This window comes from Gymnogyps californianus, chromosome 1, assembly GCF_018139145.2.
Source record: "Gymnogyps californianus isolate 813 chromosome 1, ASM1813914v2, whole genome shotgun sequence".
Lineage (NCBI taxonomy): Eukaryota > Metazoa > Chordata > Aves > Accipitriformes > Cathartidae > Gymnogyps > Gymnogyps californianus.
The window spans coordinates 140,974,163-140,999,337 of record NC_059471.1 but is presented as its reverse complement, the minus strand read 5'-3'; the positions used below and the strand labels follow the sequence as shown (position 1 = coordinate 140,999,337).

The following is a 25,175-nucleotide window of genomic DNA, read 5'->3' as shown; positions in this document are numbered from 1 at the left end:
CACCAGCCTTAAGCTTTGGCAAAGGCAGAGGAAAATTTCTTGGGGAGAAGGAGGAAGCTCTTTTCTGCCCAGTATTCACAAACATGCTGGTGTATATTAGGTCCATACTGTCCATGCGAGAAAGAAGCACAGTAAAAGGAAAATAGGTACCTCCCACGGAAAAAAAAGCATCAGTGCACAGCTGAACTTGAAAAATGTTATACAATATCACTCTGAAACTCTTCAGTGGGTTTGTAGCTGGTCTAACCAGTCTTTTACATCATGGAATCTTCCCCTACCTATTATTCATTAAACAAAGGTATTTATTAGAGCAGAAACTGCAGCATGTGGCATAGATAACATCTCTAGTGCAGGGGAAAAAAAGCTCTAATCTTTCTTTAGAACACACCTTGTTTTTGTGTGAATGGCAGGTAATGCTCCTTCAGTGGCAGGGACAACATATTCCTGAGGAGTACACAGAGGATTTCCACTGTTGGAGCAGTTAGGAGCCAGCAAATGCCCTACTACTGCTTCCACCCACCTCGTTCATCTATGACTGTTGCTCTTAGTGTGCTTTTCTACCTTGTTTTTCTCCATGTTCCATGCAGCGGGCTTCCAGCTGCTCCTGAGGGGCAGCCTTTCAAATCGGTGCCTTTCACTTTTTTGTGGGCTCCTGAGTATCTCTCTTTTTAAGGGGTCCACCCAAAGGTACAAACAAAAAAGCCATCCTGCTGGCAAGTGGGCTTACATTTGGCACGTAGGAGGCTGTAGAGTCACTTGGAAGGCTTTACAATTGCACAGCTAAAAGGAGATTGAAAACCCCAGTTTAGATGAAAGCAGAAAGGATTATTATACTTGTACCCGTGTATGTTTTGGCTGCCTGATAATGGCTGTATCGGAGGGAAGGCCTTCTCCAAAGGAATTGAATTACATAGGCAGTGTTTGCCATTCTGGTGGCACACAAGCCTTTCTTATAGGTTGTTTGTCTTTCTGTATTGATAAATGTTTTTCTCTTAAATTTCCTTGAACTGTCTCTCTTCAAGGTATCAACAAGAAAAACTCCTTAATGACTGTACCTTGCTCCATGATCAAGGATATTTCTCCTCCACAGAGCCGTTCTTTGGAAATGTCACGATGTTTTGACCAGGGAGCTGAGCTGCTGATGATAGAAAAGCTGTCCTTTAAGCAGGAACGCTACATACCTATGTATGTACCTATCCACATGGATATGCCACTTGACCTTTTGAAAAGATAAAACTTGCAGACTTTGGATCTTGACTGAGTAGCAAACTACCTACTGACATTCTGTTTTATACAACTCCCAAAGTCTTCAGCCATTCCGCAAAAGAGATAATGCTCATGAACAGCTGGAATTTTCTCAGTCTGCTTTTACTGCTCCTGTCCTCCAAAGTGAGCCGTATTAAGGTGTCTGTAATGATGCCTTGCTGCCTTATGTAGCCAGTAGAGGCCAGCAGCTTAAACTCAAGAAACTCCTAACCCACAAATATGTAAGATTTGAGTTAATTTGTATTTGCTGTTGGAGAAAGGTCAGCTATAGGTGCTGCTGCAAACAAGTGTTAGCCAAAGTATAAATGAGATGGAGCGGATGTAAACAGTCCTGGGCAGCCAGTCATTATGCAAGCAATGTATCTGGATACATTAAGAGAGATTAAACTTTTTTTTTATTTGGAAACAGCAGTGGCTGTGCAAAGACAAATAGGATATGCTGTTGGAATCTTACAGAAATTTCAGATCTTTTTATGGTAATGTTTTTGAAAGAACTGTTACAACAGTGGGTACAAGGGAGCAAATACGTATGAATTATAATTTTATTACTTTTAGTTTAGCATCAGATTTGTAATGTTGTTTATTAAAGTCATTTTGGTATATGGATTTTAAAGAAGATATTATTCCCTACAGCATTACTACTGTGCTGCTATTAATATTTAAAATCTGTTACATAGGACTACTGTGAGTTTGATCTTCAGGGTATTAAAAACAGTACTTAAAAAAGAAAACAGACTCTCTTAAGGAAGAGCCTCAGCAGTGTAATAAAAAAATTGTTTAAAAAAAATCAGAAAATATAAAGTGAAAAATATTCAAATGAAAATATTTTTGTAAGAACTTGAAATGACTGTAGATGATATGTGTGGGTTCTTTAGCCAAACATTTTTCCTTAAAGTCTCTGTGTCATTTCACATTTGCTTCTGAGTGTTTCATTGTTCTGGGAAATTTAATCATGATAATTATGTACCATCTCTCCTTTGACAAAGACCCTTAGCACTTAAACTTTTAATGATATTATGAGGTGTAAGAATCACTTTTGCAATCAGGGAAATGCGGCCAGCACTGGCATGGAGCATAGCAACCACACAGCAGCAAGGCAAACGTGCTACATAATAGCATCACGGTCATGGAAGGAATAGTTGAATTGGATCCAGTGGTGAAATAAACAGTGGTCCCAATTTATTCATCACTTAAAATCTTGGAAAGGATGGCCAGAGAAGTCCTATAACCTAGTTCCCTGGACCAGAGTGAGTTACTAATTCAGAAGGGTAAGAGCATGACAGCAAGAAACCACCTGCATCATTCCCTGCAGTACCTGCAGCAGAGCAGTGCAGAAACAGCTTTTACTTCCTACAACACTTTTCAAGATTCAAAATATTATCTTTTTTTTGTTAGAGCTGTTCTGCTTTGAGGAAGTCATCAGATACTCTGCATGGCCGGGAGAGCCCCAGTACCTGCTGACCAGCGGGAGGCAGGGGCAGTCTAGACCTACGTGGAACACGAGGGAGGTTTGAGGGACAGAGGGGACAGCAGTGTCTACAGCCCTGTTACACAGTAAGGGAGAGTAGGCAAGGGCTGCGGAGAAGCTAATAAGGGTGGGAATAGGGTGAGAGGGCAGCAATAGCTTCTTTGATAGATTCCTTTTGCTGGCAGATCTCATGTGCCAGGGATGGAGGTACTCCCATGATTCACGTCATCACTGTGCAGTTCCCTGATGTCCAACAGGAAGGTCACTGGGCGAGAGCCTGTTTCTTTGCCTGGTTCATAGCGAATGATTCACACCAAGCTGAATAGTTCCAAAGACAAGACAGAGACAGGTTCTCCCTCAAGCAGCCAAAGTCATAGTTGTAGTTTTGCTCCTACAAAAGCTGTGGGAAACCCACCTGCAAATTCAACAGTTGAATCAAAGCAGGAACTTGGGTCCCTGGCATCCTGGACAAGCGTTTTCAGTCCTTGAGTGCCTCGTGTATTCTCAGGGCAGCCTCACTGATCTGGATCAAAAGTTTCAGTCTGGATTTGAGACTCTTTTCCTAATGAAAGCTTCATCTGAAAATTACCCAATCCTGGTTAGTTTACTAGATAAGATAAAAACAGGAGGAAGGATAGTGTCTCTCTCCCTTCTGTGGTTCATAGCCATCTCATATCTGGGATGGTGGGTTTGGGACTGTGGGCTCCTGCCGGACTTCACCCAAGTGTGTATTTAAGCAATGCTTAGTGCAAAAAGAGCAGAGATCCCAGCCGCCATCTCTGCAGAGTACTGCAGTACTGCTACCAGTAATTGTGCTCAGGGCTGACATTGCATCATCAAAGATGCTAGTTTTTGAAATGTCAGCTGAACTGCAGTTCCTTTTCCTTCTCTGCTGACTGTCAAGTTGAAACCTCTGGTTTATTTCATACATCCTCCAATGCTGGCCAAAACAACTCCAAAATAAAAAATGGTTTTAATGTTCAAGCCTGTTTGTTTATGCTGAATCCTTAGTGGCAGCCGTCTACTGCTGTACTTACATTTAACTTACCAGAACAGTCGGAGATCCAACACTTGAGGTTGGAAAGTTCCTGGACCACCAAGAAGCAATATGAGATGGGATATAGGATGTCTAAGACACATATCAGTGGTACATTGCTGATTTGCTACATGCCCTTCAGCAACTCATACCTGCTTTTACATCTATTTTGGTGTAAGTACGCTTACGTGTGTTTTGGTGTTTTACCTATTGCAGCTATTTTGCAAAATAGCTATCAGTGTCTCAACTGGATGCTTTGAGAGCTAATTAATTAATGTTAGTGAAGCATTTGGTATTCTTGGATAAAAGACACTACAGAAAAACAAATTATTATCCCTTATGTTGTAAATCAGATTCCACTCCATTCCTAAATACTTGCTTTATCTAAGGCTGATAGCAAAAACCAACAAGCTCATAAAAAAAAGGTAAGATACAGTTGCCTGAGGGCATCCTTAATCAGAGAAGATCTTTCCTTTTCAGATGAAAAAGACATCTACAGCGAACAATTTCACTAGCCAAGAAACAATAAAGAAAAGGCTTCCCATGCTAAGTTAAATAGGCGGTAATTACTTTGCGGCTAGAGAAGGGGTGTGGGAAGAAGGCTGAGAGAAGCATCCCACTTCTGAGCCACTTAAGCTATGAAGGAAGCCAAAGTCCTATGTCTCCATTAAGAATCAGAAGTTAGAGGTCTTTATCCTAGCTGTTCCATAGCTGAGAAAGTTATTTAATCATCTACTTGCGCCTTGGTTGCCTAGGTAGGTTTCCTTTTCCACTGTCTGCAACTGTACCTTTGTACTACAAGCCCTATTTAAAACTTCGTGATTATGGTTCATCTTCACTTCCCCTGAGCTTCCCATCCTCAGCTCCTCTGACAACAATCCCTTGTGTAATTTGAGGAGATACAACAGCAGGGACATGTAAAACAAGTGTGCACACAAAACCCGTAACTGTGTGCAATAAAGTAAATCCGGCCGCATATTAATTTCAACCAGCTGGTGAAAACTGAGCTTTCTCTGTGCTCTTACTTCATTGTTTAGAAAAATGACTGGTTGGCGAGGTATTGTTCTTGCAGATGGAGGGAAATTTCTGCCTCCAGTAATATCTATGGAATGAAGTTGCCTGGAGTGGGCATGCTACGGCTTAACTGAGGACACTCTCTGGCAGCCATACTCTTCAACAGTAGGAGCTGGTAGTTTTCCACAGCCTTTACCCAGAATCAGGACATCAACCTTTTTCCATTAACTCATCCTTTCTGCAGCTCTGTGGTTTCCTGTGCTTGTTCTAGTGTGAATTTCCTTCCATCCACAACTTTGTTGTGCGGCTTTTACTTCAGGAGGCAAGAGGTTTGCCCTTTTTTTGATAATTGTGAACTGCTGAGGGCACCAAAAAAAAGTGCTAACAGCTAATGCCCTACATTTCCAAAAGCCCTACATATTCTTTCTGCTGCCATAGCTGAGACATCTAAAAAACGTGCCACCTCAGCGTATCTAGGCACCAGGAAATGCTGGCTTAAAATTAACTTTAGCAACCTCCTGTCTCTTTGGCAGCCTGAGAATACGAGCACCAGTGTGTCCAACAACGCACGGATGATCGCATTTCTTGCAGAGCTGTCTTGGAGCTTGGCAGCCTGGCTCAGCGTGGCTTATGCAGGCTGCTCTTGCTGCTTGTCTCAGCCTTTGCTGCTGCTGCTCAGGCTGCCCTGGTGATTAACATTGCTGGCAGGGGTGGCCCTGCTCCTTGCAAATATTCCAGTTGATTTTTGCCATCTAATCAAGTCTCCTCGGTGACATCACCCACGGGAGGGAAATGGAGCTCATAAACCTGGTGATCTAGCTTAAAAGCTGCTGCTGGCTCTAACCACATCTCAGTCTATTTGCGTGTGATGCTGCTGCTCCCTTTGGTCCCCTAGTGCAGGAAAATAAAGCGAGATGGAAGTTAGACAAGGTCCTGTCAGTAGGATAGCCCCCAAGACCTGGCCCCTCCTGCGAGGCATAATTACCTTGCTGCTTAGCACAGACCTTCTGCTAGACAAGCTCCCTCAGGTAGAGAAACCTCCCACTCTGGCCGTACAAACTTCTGCCTCCCTCAACCGCTGACCAACAGTGTACTTGCATGTGCAAGGCAGCAGATCGGGCTTTTGCAGCATGAGCGTGCCCTGCCAGCTCTCACGCGCGGCCTGCTAGCAAAGCCACCTTTGCGAGGAGGTGAAGAGCAGTGAGGGGATCCTCCTGCATCACACACACACACACACACACACCCCCCACCCCCTGGCTGGCTCCACACATCTCCTGTTTTGCTGGAAGCACGTTTTCGGACAGGAATCTAAGACTGGCTCTGGGAAGGGAGCCACTGAAACACAGAGAATGGGGCTGAGCCACCTGTTGATTTGGCTTCTGCTGCCTTCCTGGGCATGCTTTGGTTGATCATTTCTAGTTTTATACAGGTACTGAAGAGGGCTTGCTTTCTCTCTGGCTGTGTCCTTTAAGACAGGGAAAAAATTAACGATTGGTTCCTGTGTACAGATAACTCTACACCAGACTGTTTTGCTGCCCTGGGTACCTGGGCTGACTATAGTTGTAACACTCCTAGTCTGCTTCTTGATGCACTTCTATCAGTGTTGAACTGATGGGGAGCAATAAAATCAGTTGACGCTGTCTCTGAACTGCTGCTGTCTCCAGGTTAGAACTGTTACCAGTGTAGCTATGCTGTACTGAACTCTGCCCATCATCTCTTGTACTTACACTAGTAAAAAGTGTAAGTATACAGATTAGACCTTCGTAGGAAAATGGTGCTAGTGATGTGGGTTTTTACTGAAGCAACTGGATGCATTTGGCTGTTAGCAAAGGATTTGAGTGTATTCTGACTGATGTTACTCTATCTGGCACTGAGATTAATTTGAATCCTTTGGTATTTTTTCCTGTTGTGAAAATGAAGCATAACTAAATATTTCTCACACCAAGATACCATATTGGGGTGGTATTTCACCTACCCAGGGTAATCACAAATTAATACTGCAAAACAAGGCTCTGATCCTGTAAGAGGTTCCTAACAGAAGGGGTTTGGTGCCCATGCTAGTTTTGATGGAAGTCAGCTGGGCTGTGGAGGGGTGCAGAGAGGTTGCTCATTCGGCTGCAGCTATGATCCTGGTAGTCATCATTAAAATCAATTGTAAGTACCAATTCTCTAATTTTTATGCTTGTTAGGGAGTATATAGTTTTTATAGAAAAGCTTTTGGAAAACTTCCAGAGAGAATGTAACCTGTAAGTTTTTGCTTTGTTAAATAAACAAATGAATTAACATTTCACGGCTTCTGATGACAAATTCGGATATCAGTTCCTACCAAAAAAGCATCGTTTAATAGTGACTCTGTAACACTTATAGATCAAACACCCAACTCAGGTTCCTTTGCGTGTTAATTAATTGTGTTTTAATAATTCGGTTTAGATTTTCTAAAATGGAGACAACTTGAAAGAAAACACAGTGATGAAAATGTCTCTTCCAAGGGCTTTATTTTGTCCTAGAGACCTACTGTTGGAAAAAATGCCAATTCTGGAGAAGAAACTGCTCCCTGATTCTCAGATTAACTCTTCTTTGCATTCAGGGACAAGGGCAGTTGGGGACATTCCTTTCATTCTTCTACCGAAAGTTCAGAAGGGCAAAGTTGTCTTCCCCAGATTTCTAAGTCAGTTAAGCTTATGAGAAATCATGGCTTTCCTCTATGCAGGGGTATAGTTTTATAGGTTACATGACTCTTGGACTACTTAGTCATGAACTTGATTGTTTCACCGTTTAATCGCAAAAGACACCATGAATTCTGCAGGTATAAATACCCAATGACAACGCGTGCACTGCTGTTGTTGTCGTTGCAGTCAGAAAAGAGGCAACGGTGTACTTTATCAATTGCTTTTAAAGTGTAACAATTTGCCCTGAACACTGCAAAGGAGGACTCCTTTGTATGATCCTTACTTCTCCTCTATCAGATTCCTTCATCTTGTGTTACCATTCAAAGTCACTATAGTCTGAACACATACTGGATCAAATCAATATAGTAAGTCACTGGTGTCCAGCTTCCACTGAAATGGGAAGAATGTGAAGCATGAGCAGCCCCTTCTGAGATCAGAAGACCACGTATTTTGAAGCCTGTGGAACTGTGACATGATGTTGTGGCATTAACACCCAAACACAGCCATCACTGGAGTCCGCTTCTTGGCAGTGTCATTCCCTCAGGCGGGACAGCTGGAGCAGGTTGGAAAAAAAAGCAGCGTGCCTGCCAGATACCCCAAACGAGCTATGGTTTGATGTGGCTGAAACTCGTGGTGGAATTGATTTGTATAAAACTTCCTTTGGTTTAAATCCCTGCAGGGTGTACTTTAAATCCCATAACTCATATCAAAACTACCAACTGCAGACCAGGTGAAACCACAAGTTTTGATTGATACGCAGCCATAAAGCAAACTTCAGCCAGCCAGCGCTACGCTGTCCCTGCGCAGGATTTCAGGCTCCAGCGAAACCCTCGCCCGGGACCTCCGCACACCCGAGCCCTGGCACAAGGCGCGGGGCTTCCCTGCGGGCTTCCAGCCCCTCCGGCACCAGAGCGCCTGGAGCAGCATCGGCTCTCTTTGAGAAATGACACCTTTGCTTGGCACCCGTGGACGGGCTCGTTTCTACTCAGTCTGTACCCTTCTCGTAGGAGTTAAACGTTTGATTTGCTGCCTGCGTACTACTCCCTTCTCTTCCCCTTCGGCAGCCGCAATCCAGCAGCTCGCTGGCGCAGAGAAGGGGCTCATCAGCCAGGCTTCAGCTCGGCGGCTGTTCCGCAACACAGCTCGGAGGCTGCAGGAACAAGCTGAGCGCTGAGCTGTCCCAAACCGGCCGCCGCTCACCTGCCAGCCGCCACTGCCACCGGATCCGCGGTTATCCGCCGCCAAGCCCCGCTCCCGGGCGGCGGGGACCTGGGGGGGGGGGACGACGACCCTGCCCACCGAGCAGCAGCGGGCGGGGAGGGAAGGGGCTGCCGATAAATAGACCGGGGCCTGCGGCCGGCGTGCGGCTTGGTGGATTTGGGATTTTTGAGGTCTTGTTTTTCCCTTGGCTCCCTCCCGGCGGCGAAGCGGGCGTCCCCCCTCGCCCGCCCGGCTCCCCCGCCCCGCCCCGCCCCGCTCCGCCCCCGCCCCGCCGCCGCGGCTCCCGCGGCCGCGCATTGTGCATCGCGCCGCTGCCCCGGGCGGCAGCGCCGGCACCGGTCCCTCTCCGCAGCGGGGCCGCCGGACCCCCGTTCCCCCCCCCGCCATCCTCCCGGGCCGGGTCGGGCCGGGCTGGGCCTCCGGCTCCTCCCCCGGCGGCGGCGGCCGGGGTCGCGGTCGCGCACGGTGAGTGGAGGGCGGCGGGGGCCACGCACCCCCGGCGGCACGGTCTGGGGGAACCGGGCGCTGCGGCCGCCGGGTCTGTGCCCAGCCTGGGGCTCGCCCCGGAAAACTGGGGGAAGGGAAAGTGGGACACGGCGCCTGCGGCGGGGGTGCGGTGCCGGGGGCTTGGGGAGCGGCTCCGGGGACCCCTCTGGCCACCCGAGGGCCGTGCGGCCGTGGGAAGTCAGGGGTTTCTAGTGAGATAGGTGAGCCTGCAGAGGAATGGTCTCCGTGGTCTAAGGGGGGCTCCCGGCTTTGTTTATTCTTGTGAAGTGCCATAAAATACAGCCCTCGTAGCCGTTTAGATGATTTCTGTTAATTCTAGACCTCGGGCTCGCAATTTTTGCACACTAACTGAATATTAAATTAGTGTTTGTGCAGACACTCATCTCCTTTTTTTTTTGCAGTCTGAAATAGCTATCTCAGGTAACTGGAGTTGACTCTAAATGTGATTCTTGTGGGTTGACTGCTCTAAGCCTTATGCACGCAAGTAAGATCTATGTGCATGAGTAAGATATTTTTTGCAGAATGATTTTGCATGTTTCCACCCTGAAGCATATAATCTCTGATAGCTTTTGCAGAAGATGGGCTTGCCTGTTTCAATTTTTGTGTGTGTGTGCAGTCGCTGTTAATTTTGGCAGCTCGTAAGTGATCGTTGGTAAAGGTCCGGTGTCTTCATTTTCTTCAAGAATACATTGTTGGATGTATGCCAGTGTTTTAATATTGTAGAAGCAACAAGAGAGACAGCCTTAGAAAAAGGATTGAGGAAATTATTTCGCTTTTCTAATGTTCATCGTTTCCAGCCAGCGTACTTTTAAGCATTTCATTTTAAATTACAGGAAACAATCAGTTTTTGTGTTTACCAGCATACTGATTAATAATGGAAAGATAGGTCTAAAACTAAATTTTGATGCTTCATTTAAAATAAATGCTTTTCATTTCTTCTGTCTCACACACCTATTAGCTTTTAGGAAAAAGAAGACTATTAGGTGATGATTAGGCAGCTTTCTTACAATTTGAATAAAAGAAATAGTTCAGTATAGGCCGGCTGCGGAATAATGGACACGCTTGGCATCTTGTGCATAGTTGGATATAGAGCTGTGGTCCTGCCTTGCAAAACTGTTCTTTGTTCGTAACTTTGCCCCTAGCCAAGGCATAGCGTATCTAAAACTTAGTTCTGGGAGTCAGATGAATACTGCACGTAACTCTGGTTTCTCTATGGTAGGCTATTAATATGTGACTTACTATGAAACATGTATTGACAGGGATTTCATATTTATAATATACACCATTGATTGAATGACTTAATGCTTCATCTTTCTTTTTCTCATTAATAATCTAATTAGGGGAAGACTCTGGAAGGAATATGGAATTAAGACACGTTCCCTGTGGATATGCAGTAAAAAAGACACTGCAAAGCAGACAGTGTAAGAGGTATTTCCAGAAGTACTCATCACCCAAGACAGAGCCAGATTTTGAACACTCCTAGGCTTGTGTTTAGGCTCCAGAGTAAATTGCTAGATTTTCAGGTCTTTCTTTTCAGTTCTCAAACTTTTGTATCTAGAGTTCTTTGGGGGACCTTGAGGGAAATGTATCTATGTAAGCCAAGTTCTGAGTCTTCAACACTTGAGAAAATCAAGCCCTGAGCATTTCAAAAAATCTGATCCTTGGTTTACAGTCATACATCCCCCCATTTCCATTCTGGAGGCATTTCCTTTTAATTTTTATGACAGATAGAATTATAGTTATAAAATGTAGCCACAATAAAGAAAGCAAGTAAAATTACTTTAATTGGTTGGTTTTTTTTTTTTTTAAATGTAAAAGCCAGCGGGATTAATGAACAGCTCCATAAATACACATGATAAAATGCAAGATCGGTAACAGAACTGTAAGTGGCACTTAATCTTTGAACAAAAATAATAGGTAATGGCTAAAAATAGTATTTCCTGTTTCAACAATAGAGTTAAATATTGTAATGGATATTAACTGCAACAAGGTAGATTTTGTCCAGAGCTGGAGGCTGTGACCATTCGTACCCGCTGACCTTCTGGCCTACTTCTTTATTTTCCTTTAAAGTATCGCTCTTGCATGTGTGTTTGATAATAAAGCACAAATGCAAACCAAAAAGCTGTTCTTTAAAGGGAAAATAGGAGCTTTTTTTGCTGCACAATAGTGGCACTATAATTTCTAGAATGTATTCTGATCTCGTGAGGCTCAGCACAAACTGCTGAGCTGTGTTCAGGTTGTGCCTAGATTTACGCAAGTGGTTGGTCCCACGCATGGGCAAGAGCAGCCTTGCACCAGAAAGAAAACAATTAGGTCTGGTTCTGATCGTTTAACAGTGTTTGAAGTGTTTCAACATCACTGCTAGATAAATGCCTTCATATTGAGGTCAATGAAAAATTTGCCTCTCTGATAGCCCTAACCACAGCCTCTCAAGGAACTGTTGAATTACGAGAGCTGGTAATTATCTGCCTACATCTGTGGCCCAGGACTCATTGACACTGAGCACAAAGAAGAGAGGAAAATGACAAATGCTCGTCCAGAAGCACATCCTCTCGGTGGCGTTCACTTTCTCCTTGATTTCTTAGGATAAGACTGGCGAGTTTGGGGTGTGGAGAAAACAGTGATTAATTAGCTAGTGCATATCTAGCCTTTGGAAGATGGAAAATACTGTATGGGGATGATTTGAATTAAGTGCTGTTATTCCCTGCTATTAAAGAAATTGCTTGCCTGCTGTACGTCTCAAGTTGGAGTCGTAGGCGATTTTAAAGCATTATTTAAATTGTGGTTTAGGTCTGTTTAAGCAGAAGGGCCAGGGAAAGTCTTTCAATAGGAAAAAACAATAGGTAAAGATTTTCTTGTTTAAGTCTTTTTTTAGTAGCTGCAAAACCTGTGTATATGGGAGGGAGGAAAAGGGAGTCGAATGGATCCGAATGAAGAGCTGTGGTTTGAGGTAAAATTCTGATATTGTTCTCTCATGCCACCCCGCAAATACATTTGCATTTAAAATTTCCAGGCGAGCCAAACTGTAGGACCGGTGCAGAATGCTAAACGAAACCTGACAGCTAACTTGGAAAACGCCACATAACGATGCCAGGCATTCCCTTGCTCGGACAATTGAGTTGAAGATTGTTTCTTGTAATGATTATGGACCTGAAACAAAGACAGGTGCAGAAAAAAAATGGGACATCAATTTTATTCTGAGCTATTTTCACTTGAAAGATGTTTACTTTCTGTCACATTATCCTGTGACTGCTGGAAGACTCACAGGAACTGTAAACCCCAAATCCCTTCCTGCCCATCAGCTAGCCACGATATACTCCTTTGTGTTGCTCAGGCTGAAATTCAATCTGCTTGGGAGGCTGACGAGCGGTTCGGGGCGCACTTGTGATCTGAAAGATATTGGGTATCACCAGCGAGGTACCCTCTATGCCGCTTGTGTGAGCAGACAAAGCAGCAGCTCTTTTGGGGAAACTTGGAGACGCATCTCCTGTATAAGAATAAAATGTATTTATGCTTAGTGGCGGCGTGATGTAGAAGCCCAGGATGATGACAACCGAGGAAAGAACATGAAAGGCACCAGGAGAGCTCAGTGTGTTTTACCTTTTCATGTGTAAAACTTGGGTGTCTGCGGTTATTGGCGATGAGCTGTCCCTCTGCAGGCAGACCAACAGTGCAGAACAATCTGAGGAGACTGAGGGATGGAAGCAGGAAAATAAAATGAATGATAGGTTAACGTGTGTATTGGGTGTGAAAGGGCACACGCAAAGTCACAGCGCTGAAACAAATCAAGGGCCTGTGGTCAGGCATGGCTGCTGCAGTGAAGCAGTAATACAAGGCAGCTCAGTTGTCCGTGATATCCCGGTTAAGAATGGAAGAATAACAGGCTTTACGTGTGCAGTGTGGATGCATCTGGCTCCCTGGCTTAAATATAGGACACCTGCCCTTTGAAAGTTTGAGAGGGAAGGGAAAGAGGTGATTAGGAGAGCAAAGGGACTGATGTCCGAGGAATGATTAAAAACGCTTAATATAGATAGATTATCTAAGAAGAAAAGATGCCAACAATTTCAAGTGTGGGTACTCAAGAGATAATCACATAGCCTTTGCAAGAGGGTGCAACCAGACTTTATGGGCTGCAAAAGAGAAGGTAACTTGAACATCAAGAAAAGCTTCTTGGTGGAATGAAGCTAAATAATCTTCCATGAAAAATGCTGGTAGCGTTGTTGGTTGGGGTTTTGTAAAGCTCATAGAGAGCCCTGGAAAATGTTCTGCAGGGCTGGCAGCTCAGGGTCACATCTGCCGTGGCTGAACTGTGCCTGGGGATTAGGGTGGAGGTTTTAGAAACAGGAGGGTGGAGGTTTTAGAAATAAGGCTCTTCAGTGAGCGGGCCAACTCCTCTGCTGGGAGTCAACTTCTCAACTCCTCTGTGTGGTCTGCTGGAAGGGCCAGGGTCATTCTCTGCTAGCTTGGATTAGATGCCTGTAGGGAGGGAAATGGACTGGATTAATTAATAGATCTTATTCCATCTTTAACCTGTGATCTAGGAAATATATGAACACTTATCTTGCTGGCAGCTAACATGCAAGAATTCCAATATAAAGAGGTTGCAATTTTGAACTTAATTAGTTTTATGATGTTGCTGTATACTAGTGATATTGTTCTGTTCCTCTCTTCAGATACGAGGTGGATCAGTTCATGAAAAGTCTGATTAAAGAGACCACTGAGTAGTGTGATGTATGATAGTACGATAACGTACCTCTCCTGGGTGGTTTGATGTCTTAACATATAATCTTTCCTTCACTGGATTTCTTGTTGTATCCCAGAATAAACCAGAGTTATATAAGTTAGACATGCTCTTACTGCAGAACAGGTGGAGTTATAAGTGCTCCGAGATGGTATGTTGTTGCTAGATAGGGAGGAATATTTTTATTCTGATTCATAGTGGCTGCTTTAAAAATTGGAGACAGTGAGTGTCTTCAGCATGAATGCTTTATTGGAGGGCAGGGCAGGGAAAACATTGACAAACATTTACAATGCTGGCTTAAGGATGACTCTCCTTTAATTAAGTGTAACTTGAGTCCCAAAATTTCCTCATCTGGTGACTTGGTACCAGGTCTTTACTTCCTGCGTCATCCATTTGAAGTGGAAAGTCAGAAGAAAAGAAACTATGAAATTCTGTTGTCTTAATTGCAAAGGAAATCAGAAAGCTGAGAGAGGTTAAGCATTCTTCCAGAAAGTGCATTAGCCCAGCTTGGATGTGCTCATCCAGCCCCTCCGTAAGTCAGTACTGCTGGTTTTCTTTTCACCATTATATTATTTTTTCTTTCTGCAAAATATTCTGTTAAGGTTCTCTCCAGGAAGGATGGAGAGCCACATTTTTTCCTTTGATTAACTGCTTATATCCTGATGTAGAGAAATACCAGTGAACTGGTTGAATTTGGTGATTTTCATTGATTCCAATGAGTAAATTAATTTCACATCCAATTGTGCCTGTAAGAGGAACACCCACTGTTGTCTGCATTAGTTCATAGGTATGACTTGGGTTTATAGTATCAATTACTTTTTATAGTACAGGCACTAAGGATTACATACAGAGAGTCTTGATTCACTCCTGACTGCTCCACTGGTGGTTACCATGACTTTGTGGTCATGGTTTTGCTTGTTTATTTTGCTGTGTTTTGTGGTGGGTTTTTTTTTGTTTGTTTGTTTGTTTTGGGTTTTTTAAAGATTTATTTTAATTTTTGCTCTGGAGGACTAGGCAAAGGCCACTGTCAGCAGGTTATCAGACTTAACAGATGATTGGGTTGGCTTGGCATAACAAAACCTCTACTCCTAAATAAAGCGTCGTTCCTGGTATAAATTATCCTGTAGTGTATCCTATCAGTGAGGTCTGAATCAGTCCAATTCAAAGTGCCAGGAAAAAGACATTCTTGTGGTAATTCTGGCATCCCTGAAGATAGAAAGTATTGGAAAATTTGAGAGAGTGCTTGTTCTCATAAAATATCCAAGCCAGTTTTGTATAACTGAGAAGCAGCTTGGAAAGTTCAGATAAGAAGCCAGATGTTGGCCCAAACTTGTGAGATTTGCTTGCACGGATCAAATTTGGCATTGCAGCATGCTTCCCAAATTAATTCTGTAATGTATAATGCCAGCATGAGTCGATTTTCCATTTTATTCTGCATGACTTTTGTTCATTTATCATTATTAAACAATTTCCTGGAGATGCTCAGGCTTAAGTATGTTTGTATGACTACCAGAATTGTCTGCGGTTATACAGACAGGACAGAAAATATTAATGCAGGTTAGAAGAGAAATGTTTCCCACCTACAGCACTATATATACCTTGTTACAGTCATCAAGGATTTCTCAAAGTTTACCAGAGGATTTAATTTGAAGAAAGGTCCCAGCCAGGAACAAGATGCAAGGTTTATGCTTAGCATACTCATGTATAGTAAATTCCTCTTCCTTTTGCTGTTTTTAGGGTCAAGTTTTTAACGTTGATAATACACTACTGCCATCATCCCTTTTTACTCTTTTCCTGGGAAAAGAGTATCCAGAAGAATATTTATTAGCTGATTTAAATTCAGTTAACTTAATTTCCCTTTCATGGAGTTTTTAACAATGTTTAATGAGAGATGCAACTGAATTGCAGAGCTATTATCTCGCCCTGAATACATCGAGGTCTTTCTTGAATTCCCATGAAGGTTTCTTGATCATTCACATTGTAATCCTGGCCCTCATAATTATTTTGTAGCATATGGGAAGTCCTGTAGATGCTAATTCTGGTAGCCTTTGTCATGCTTATTTAACAAATAGTTCCAGTCCCTCATTTATCTGCCTTAGTATCTATTGTTTATTGGTGATTAGATTTTTTTTCTGCCTTTAAACCCTTGGCTTGAGGAACTAAGACCACCCTGTGCTAGGGAGAGTACAAACACAAAACAAAGTGCAGTCCCTGCCCTGCACATTAACACTTTCTTTTTATGGCTAAATGAGGGAGATTCCTCTTAACTGATCTCTACTCAGACCTCTCCAGACTCTCAGTTGCCACTTTAGCAGCATTTAGATATCCTAGAAAGTAAATCTCCAGCTTAGGGAAAACAATTTAAAACTGAGCACCGCTGTTGCAAAAACAAGCCTTGTGCTTGTTGGAAGCTGTAAAAATTTAAGTTTATAAAGCCTACTTATCATCTGCGTGCTTAGGCAAAAATGTGATGTTCTTTCCTCTCTTCTTTGCCTTACTTTTCCTCTCATTCAAGCAAATGGGCTGATGAATGCTTAGGCGAAATGTGCCCCTCCTGTTGTCTGTCTTGTTTGCTTGCCTTCTTTCAACAGCTTCTCTATTCAGTGCTAAACCACAGGAGAAGAAAACCACTACTAAAAATGAAGATAGTCTGTTACCACGTAATCCTGTGAAGAAGGATGTTCTGCTTCCCCCACAAATGGTCAAACTAGAAAGGTTCCTTGCTGGCCCTGAAATCTGTGATGGCAAGAAGAATGATAAAAGCACATTGAAATTACAAATCATTGCATTGCTGAGCGCAGACTACTGTATGTGGAGCACTCTGTACCCTTTGAAGACTACAGCCTGGAGTGTGATTTTTGTAGGCAGCAGAGGTTCAGAGGCAGAGCTTGGGGATGTCAGAGGGCAGTTAACTGAACTAGGCTCTTTTCTAAGCATTCCTTGGTTTTCCTTTGGTTTTCCATACAGGTGCTTATACATACACAGACATACATAGATACACATGCAGACGCACAATGTTTAACAGACTGAGCATGAAGGCTGACCCGCTGCTCTTAAAACAGCGGCCGCCACTCTGCAGGTTTTGCAACGTGTCCTCCCTAGTGCCCCGTGTAACCTTGTTTGGGGAATTAAATGGAATGTGACTCCCGGAAAGATACATCGGGTATCCGGATGATGCCTTTCTCGTACTGGCACAGCTGGTGGAAAAAGTGTATGGGGCTTGCCATTCTTTTGATCCAGGAGAAGGCATGTCCAGACAGACCCTGGACGGCTTCTGTGCGGTGATCCCATCACAAGCAGGTGCCAGGAGGGATAGATGTGGCTTTACGCTGCTAGGATGTACCCTTGAATGCTCCTTGCTTCATGCTCTTACAGGGAATGTGGGGAATGCTACGTAGTGAAGACCAATGAAACAGCTGACACATCTATTGGGATTCCTGCTCTTCCAGCCTGAGCTTTCCAAAGCCTGGCAAGATATCTGGTAGAGCCCTGAAGAGCTCAGAATGGCTTTTTATCCACGAGTCCTACTGAGTAATATTTACATAACTTGGGGCAGGATCCCCTGTGGTTTGATCTTTGGGTATGACCCAACTCTCTACCACTGTATGTTCCCATATAAAGTCTAGAGGCGTGTTGTGGTTTGAGATGGCCACAGTGATTAGGAGAACTCCTCCTGGAGGGGCATGGGGAGCTTAGGCAGCCATTGCTACTGATTTGGCTGGCCCCAGCAGCTCCGTGCACACATTCAGAGATCCCAGATAAAAGCATATAAAAGGCATTTGCTTAGGTTCTGCTCCCACTGCCTTTTTTTTTTTTTTTTTTTGATTCCTGCATCGGCTGTGTTTGTACAGTCTCCTGCCTGCCTCTTCAAATGAGACAGTAATGGAGCAGATTTATTAAGCTGATAGATTAAAGAAGAAGAAATAACAGTGGATTTATTGGAATTTGAAGACAGTTCTGACCTCTGAGGAGCACAGCATGGTGTGCTGGAATAAAGCTGAAAGATGGTGCTCTTGGTCAGGGTGTCCAAAGTCATGGGGGACGTTTGAGGTCATTTAAGAGAGACTGACTTTGCTTATGTTTTAAAAACACCTTGTTGTTTTGCTGACTACAGCAAAGCCCCTATCTTCCTACCTTGGAAACAAAGTACAAAACCTTTAGCATGCTAGTGACGCAGGTCCCTCTCAGACCAACACTCAGTTTAGTTCTTAATTTATTATGTTTTTTGCTTACTGAGAGGAAGTCAAATGGATTGTGGCACTTTGGGTGGTGGCAGGAGGTGTCTGGGAATGGTGAGTCTGGCGCTGTTGCAAACAAATCCCGATGCTCGTGGCTTGCGTTGTAGCTGCCGAGTGGGGTGTGATGAGCCGGGGCTTACACTGTCGTGTCACAGAGTTGGGCGAATTCTGGGAGAGCGCTCGGGTAAGAAATCTAAGTGCAGGGTTTATGTGAACAAGTGTGGAGAAGTTGAGTAATGCCCATACACTTAGAGTAGCTAAAGGTATTGATTAATTTTGCATTGAGTTTTTAGGTATGAATCCTGTCTATAAGCAGCACCGTGTGCCCTCTTCCTTGGAGCTTTTCCATGTGAACAGTGCTATCTCGTGCTGTAGCTGATGCCTGCAGCACTGACAGCCAAGTCTTGTGTGCTGTCCTATTTCCCATCCCTTCCTCTTCGCCACCCCCTCCGGTTACTTTTCGGTTTCTCCTATTTAAGAACTGTAAATTACTACAGTAAACCTATTACTCTCTGGGGTTATGTTTATCTGTTGCCGATTTCACTGAAGGAAACTGCAACAGCCTAAAAGATAAGACCATGTGAATTAGGATACTAGGTCATGTTGAGGGCTTTTAGTTTCTACTAAGTGGAAAGGCAGATATTGCAAGCTTGAAGAAATGTAAGGGAAATATTTACTGCAGCTTCTATGCATGGAGTAACTTCAGGGGAGGATGCAGATTTGCCCCCTGCTGTACCTCGGTACACCGAAGTGAAATGCAGGGCAGCTCCCTGGTACCTAAGTGGAAGATGGACGTTTGGCACAGCAGAGCTTGATGCGGCTGTGACCTTGTGCCTTGTCCCAGCAAGGTTGTGCAGTGGGGGACAGTGGCAGGAGGGAATGAGGACAGAAGAGAAATGACCTTCCAGTTTTCTCTTCTCTCTCCCAGGAAAACCTGGGCCTCATGAAGTCACCCTGAAGCTAAAGCAGTTTAAAAACTCACCAAGTCAACCCACCACCCTTGCCAGAGAGCAGAAATCTGGTCTTCATTTCAGTTAATTCTGGTTCAGCCACCAAAACCCCTTTGTGTTTGGCCCTTAGGGTGATATTCCAGCTGTTTATTTTAAAAAGCCAGTCTGGCTAACGCCTTCTTGGGGGAAGAGCCTTCTTCTTACGGGGTATACCAAGCCTGGAGGGTCCTCTGGCTCCACAGAGGACATTTATATTAAAATAGAAACAAGCAGAGCTTTTATGGGATCGAAAATCCTCGTCTCTGGTGCGTTTGCCGGCTGCCTGCTGCAGCGTCTTATTTGCTGTGCTCTTGTGGCTCCCTGGCAGTGCTCTCTGCTGTCGCATTTCATTGTATGTTTTCCATGAACACAAAGGCATTTGTGTTAATCTCTCATTTTCCAGGCGATTCGGTGTTCTCTTCCAGCCTCTGGCCACGTCCTTTTTCTCAGCTTTTTCACAAGGTGGAAGTCAAATTTGGTAAAAATGAGGAACAAATGTGTATAAGGGGGATTGACCCAAGTTTTCAAGACTTGAAAACTACTGTGAAAGGAAACCAAATGGGATTATGCCCTTCTTTATTTCTGTTTGATTTTTTATAGAAAGTCAGATCCAGCCCAGCCTGTGAGTCTCTGTGACCGTAGTAAGTCGGGCAAGGCAGGAGGGACTCTTGCATTTCTTTCTTTAGCAAAACCTGTAACCTTCTGGTCAAATCCCACCACCTTAGAAGGGCAGCAGATTTTTTCAGCTCTTGAAGGCCTGCCTGCAGACTGCTCCATCACTGAAGAAAATGCACTTGGGGGGCTGTGGGGGAGGGAGCGTTCCCTTGTCTTTGATTTTGTTTTTCACTTTTGAGAGCTATTTTTGTTCGTGTATTTTTTTCACTTCCTTGAGCATCACTATCATATCGGAAACTAACTTTTTAGATTATCTTTCTTCTCCTGCCCTTTAATTAGCGGATGAGAGCTACCAAACATCATCCCACGAATATTTCAGCAGAACGAAGACATTCCTGGTGTATATATAAGGTAAACAAATGCAAGGAAAAAAACAGGAGGTTTTTTTATAGCAGTCATATAATATTAATCGTAGGCTTTCAGCTTCTTCTGAGGCTTCAGAATTAATTTCGAGGCAGGGAAGTAATTTTTTAATTACCTTTAAATAGAGCACTGAGGAGTAAAAAAAGCTGCGTTGACTGTGTGGGGAATGGAGCAGCAATGACCCAGACCATCTTTCCTTGGGGACCGCTGCGTTGTAGTTGTCTCAGTGAGGTCTTCAGTATTCAGAGTTGGACACCAACTCTGTGTGAAACAAATGGAGTCTGCCAGCCTTTTGTGGCGTCTTGTAAAAGCCTTTTTCTCCCTCATTGTTTGAAAATGAAGGGAAATAGGGAGGAATTTTTTGAGTCATCTGGCTTGCTGCTATGAGATTATGTGGAAAAGCTTTCGCTACTCTTTAGTTACCCATGAATGATTGTGCCTAGAACATATTCTGAGAGAACATATGCTTCTGGTTTTGCTTATGCTTAATTATCTTTTTTGTGCTGCCTTCCCACAGCACCTACCTCAGTCAGATTTTGGACTGTGAGTCTATGACTGAGGCTCCATAGTTTGAGGATAATGCAAAAAACCCCAACAAATAATAATTCAAAATCCTTAAATACAACTACTTTTATGCTGTTTTGTAGATGCTTAGGAACTTGCTCGATAAAACTTGGAGGAAAAATTGTCCAACTTGTAGTTAATTTTTATTGAGGTGCGATTGCCCTTGAAGCTCGGAGAGAGTTTTCCCCGAATAAGAAGTCTGAGAAACTGTGCTTAGCCTTGTGCAGTCTCTCCAGCAGCTTTCAGGTTTGGGGTTTGCGTTCTTTGGGGTTTCCCCCTCTTCATTCTCTTTGCGTCTGAACCCTTGGCGGCTTTCCAGCATTGTTCTCCAACCTGCTGTGAACGAGTGGAGGAGCGATGCTCTCGCCACTAATTCAGCAGAGATTGAGCGATAACTTTTGGTAAAGGTTAGAGACGCCGGCTGAGGATAGGTTCAGAGTCACCCACCGGGCCACGTGCGTCAGCTTGTCATTCCTCCCTGTTGTACATGCCTGTTTCTTACTCAGTGAAGGCAAGCGCTACCAAAGCTGGCCATCGCTCTTCAGGATTGTTCTGATTCACTTTTTTTTTGCGTATTTTTTCTTTTTTTGTTGCATAAGTGGAATAACTGATGCTCCAGTGTAAATACTGTGGCCCTGGCAAAAGCCTCTCTCTCTCCCTTCATGATAAACGCTATACAGATGATTCTGTCTCTGTATAATGCCAGAACAGTGACAAACAAGACTCCAGGGAGATTCGTCATCAAAGCGCTTACCAACCAGTATTTCCCACCAGCACAGATTCAACAAGCTCCACAGTATGCCTTGATATCCAGATTCTTCCTTCTCTTTGGTTATCACCTAACTTTTGCTATTGTAATGCAGAGTTTTCATAAGATTTCCCAAAGTTTGGTTTCACATGTAGCAAGATCTTCTGGTTGGGTTGTGCTGCTGGATCTGAAATCTGAATCATGTTGCCTTTCAACTACTTGTGATACTGGATCTCCAGTGTTTTCTCTGGTTTCACAGAAGCTTGAAAATTCTCCAACTACATCATCTTTTGTTGAAGAAGCAGTTTTGTTCAGGTTTTAAATGACTCCTCCTACTTGCAAAGGGTTGTTACCTGCTTACAAAAGGGTTGTGGAAATAGTGTTAAAAAAGTTTGTAGGTTTGCATTCTCCTTGCACCAGTAGAAAATTGGGTTGAGGCTTTTGCTGGATGATTTAGATAAAGCACAGCAAAGATGCTGCACTGCCATCCACTTTGCAAACTGCTGTTTCCAGTTAAAATATGGAGAGGCCCCCTCTGCCCCAGCTGTTTGATACTGCCCCTGCCCCTCAGCCAGCAGTTAGTCTTGCATGTGTCTGCTTAGCAGAAGGGACTGTGTGAGCACTCCCTAACCCAATTCAGGCAAAATCAGAAAGCTCAGGTTAAACTGTGAATGGGAGATGCTTAAATGAGGATGGCTGTCTTAGCGCTGGAGCGGCTGCTCCTCCTCTGCCCCGGGCAGGAGGGATCCCTGGACCTGGGGACTGCTTTAACCCTCCCACTTGCATCCGCAAAGGGATCTGTTTGCACAGTGTGACAGTATCTAAGCAGCAGCTTAAGACTGGTTTAAATAAATCCATTTAACACTAGTGCAGCAATCGTGTTTTGGCAGAACTAGTGAGCCTGGATAACACCTTAGTTTGTGAAATGTTTGCCTTTAAATTGCCCAGTATTGTTTTTCTAGCAGCTCTTTTCCTCCTCGCTGCCCGGTGAGAGGCTAACACTTGAGGCTTTCATTTATGAGTGGTTTTTTTGTCCATGTGTTTTGGTACATGCTCCCAAAGCTCACAGAGCGCTGTGCAGGTAGCAGGCTGCCTGTGGTCTCTCAGCAGGTGGTAACTCTTCCTTTGCTGGAAACAACTCATCCATCTGTTCGTGTGTGAAAATCTCAACAGTCCTGGAAACTTGGATAGGAATGAAGACGTGACAATGAAAGTCTCTCAGGACAACCTGGCAAATTAAAATGGGGAAGAAAAAGACACCAACACCCAGACTGAAAAGAGTCTTATTTTAAAAAGTTTAAAGTTGTGTAGAACTTGAGCCAAACTGGGAACCAGTTGGGTAGTCCAGGATAACTCATTGCTTTTACCAAGTGGAGGAGAATGGGGAAGAAGTTTTAGGTTTTTCTTTTTATTGATGAATCAAGGTTCCTTTTTTTCCTCCTTCTTTTTGTAATAAGGATGTTTCTTTTCAGTTCAGCTGATACCAGTTTAGCCCTCAAGATGGTCTTGAGGCTTTCATGTTTGTATGCTCACAACAGTGGCAGGTTGGGACAAAGCAGTGTCATGACAGTTGACAAAGTGACATCATATTCTGGCTGTAGAATGACTGAAGGGAGACTCAGTGGTATTGCTGCTGTTGCAGTTATCTGATCATGATTGTACTTAAGCAACTTATTAGCAGAACCATTGTATTAGACTTTACATAAGTACATGGAAATAGACACTTAAAATGCATATATATACACACGCATATATATGTATATGCATTCTAAGTTAATAAAAAATAAGAGGTCTGGTAAGAATTCCTTGGAGTGAGAGGATACCTAGAGCCAGCACCAGTGAGGATGCTACAGCCTCCTTCAGTCTTCCGGTAAATGCCCAGTGTCAACTGGCATGATCTAAGTCTTAATGGACAAGTATATATTAGCTTTTTCTCTGATTAAACCAGCCATCCTGCAGGAACAGCTTCCAAATCACGCTCTCCTCAGCCAATAGGCTGGGTTTTCTTCCTTGATTTCTTTGCAGCTGGTGAGCCAAACCAGCATCACACCTGCCTGCCATTCATCTGCTGGCTTTGCCAGTGCCAGACCAGCTGTGCAGCAGCAGTTGCCATCTGTCTGGGGTGAGGACAGATTGCTAGTACAGAGACTCAGGAAGTAATTAGAAGGCGAATTTAATTTGCTCTTCAAGCACACTGAGGTCCAAGTAGCTCTCCCCCCTGCCAAAAGAATTGGAGGGGGAAAAAGGAAAGAAAATTATAGGAGGGAAATATAGGGAGGAAAGAATCGAGCTGCGTCCTTGCCATCTGTCCACTTGGACTCGGGCAGCTGCTCTGCCATTGACAGGTTGCCGTCTCTCCACCCGGTGCAGACAGCCAAATGACTTGCATTGTGCACACAAACCACTGAAGATTAATACTAGTAAATAGCCTGGTCAGAATAAACTGTACCTGGAGGCAGAGCCTCTAGCTGCTTGAAAACCTTCAATATCCTCTTCCTTCTCTCATTTCTCCCTTCTCTCCACCCAAGATCTTCCCAGAATTGGGGAGCCAAATATAATTTCAGTACGCATGCTTTTTCTGGATCAAATCCCGTACCTCTGAATGCAGCGTGATCAGTTTTGGAACATTAAAAGGTTATCTAGCAGCAAAGGGGAATGGCCAGTTAGAGCTACAGTGGGACTACTTCTGTCCTTAGAATTAGTTAAGGATGTGTTTAAATGCTTCATTAGCTCAGGGTCTCCATCTGCTACCTGGGGCTGCACAGTTTCTGACAGTCCCAGCTCCAGAGGCATGGGGAAGATGCCCTCGTTTTATTTGTGAAGAATATGTATTTTGCATCAATTGCTGTGGAAACGTGGAAAACAGACAAACAAGGACTTCAAGGTAACAAGTACTCGAAACTAAACAAAAATACCAAGGGTGTAGTGTGCTTTTGTGAATTGCTTTAGATACCTTTCTTGAAATCTCAGTCAGGCACTCAAGAGGTGTCTGAGGCCTTCCCCCAGCACAAGGTGTGTGGAGTCCACCTCTCCTCTCCTGGAGCTGCAGGCTCTTCAGGGTGGTCTCATAACAACCTGGGTCCTGATCCAGTATCTGTTGACATCAATAGAAAAATACGTTGTGTATCCAATATAAAAAAATCCAGCACACCACTATTTTTGGTTTTCCTCTCCTGGTATTACTAATGATCATAGAGATTTTCCAGAGATTAGTCACTGGCAAGTATCCCTTCCTGAGCCTGAAGGACCATTCAGGCAGTTGTTAATCCCCAAAAATAGCTCTGCACCTGAGTCATTACTGAAAAACTGAATATTGTTTAGAGGCTCAAGGTGTCTCTCATAACTGTTCAGAGAGGTGAGGATGGGATGACAGTTTTTACATCCCTAGTATTTGCACTGCAGGACTTTAAATTATTGATGGCAGGAGCACAAAAAGATAGCTGAGTTGAATCCAGGTGCTTTTTGTGATAGTCCTGTTATTGCTGCTACTTCTATTTACCTCTTCTTTTTTAAAGTCAGTTTATTTCCCACAAAACCCTTCCCTACATACTGCCTCCAGCACACCAAGTCCTGACATTGCTGTACAGCCTCTGGCTGGTTTCAGTGATGGAGGATCGATGGAGCCATGAACTTGCCAAGTTCTGTGTAAGTCCAAGCCCAACATTCACACCTCCCC

At 43.9% G+C, this 25,175-nt stretch overlaps 1 protein-coding gene across 3 annotated transcripts in view; it reads left to right on the top strand.

Annotated features, from left to right (window-relative positions):
• Nucleotides 1–9,073: 9,073 nt before the first annotated feature.
• Nucleotides 9,074–25,175, top strand: part of PRR5 (proline rich 5) — a 94,250-nt gene continuing 78,148 nt past the window's right edge. For 2 of the 3 annotated variants that reach the window (XM_050914941.1, XM_050914940.1), the window contains exon 1: nucleotides 9,074–9,139. The gene's annotated coding sequence lies outside the window, so the exon portion shown is untranslated. The remainder of the gene's footprint in view (nucleotides 9,140–25,175) is intronic. The other variant, XM_050914942.1, reaches the window with a different exon arrangement.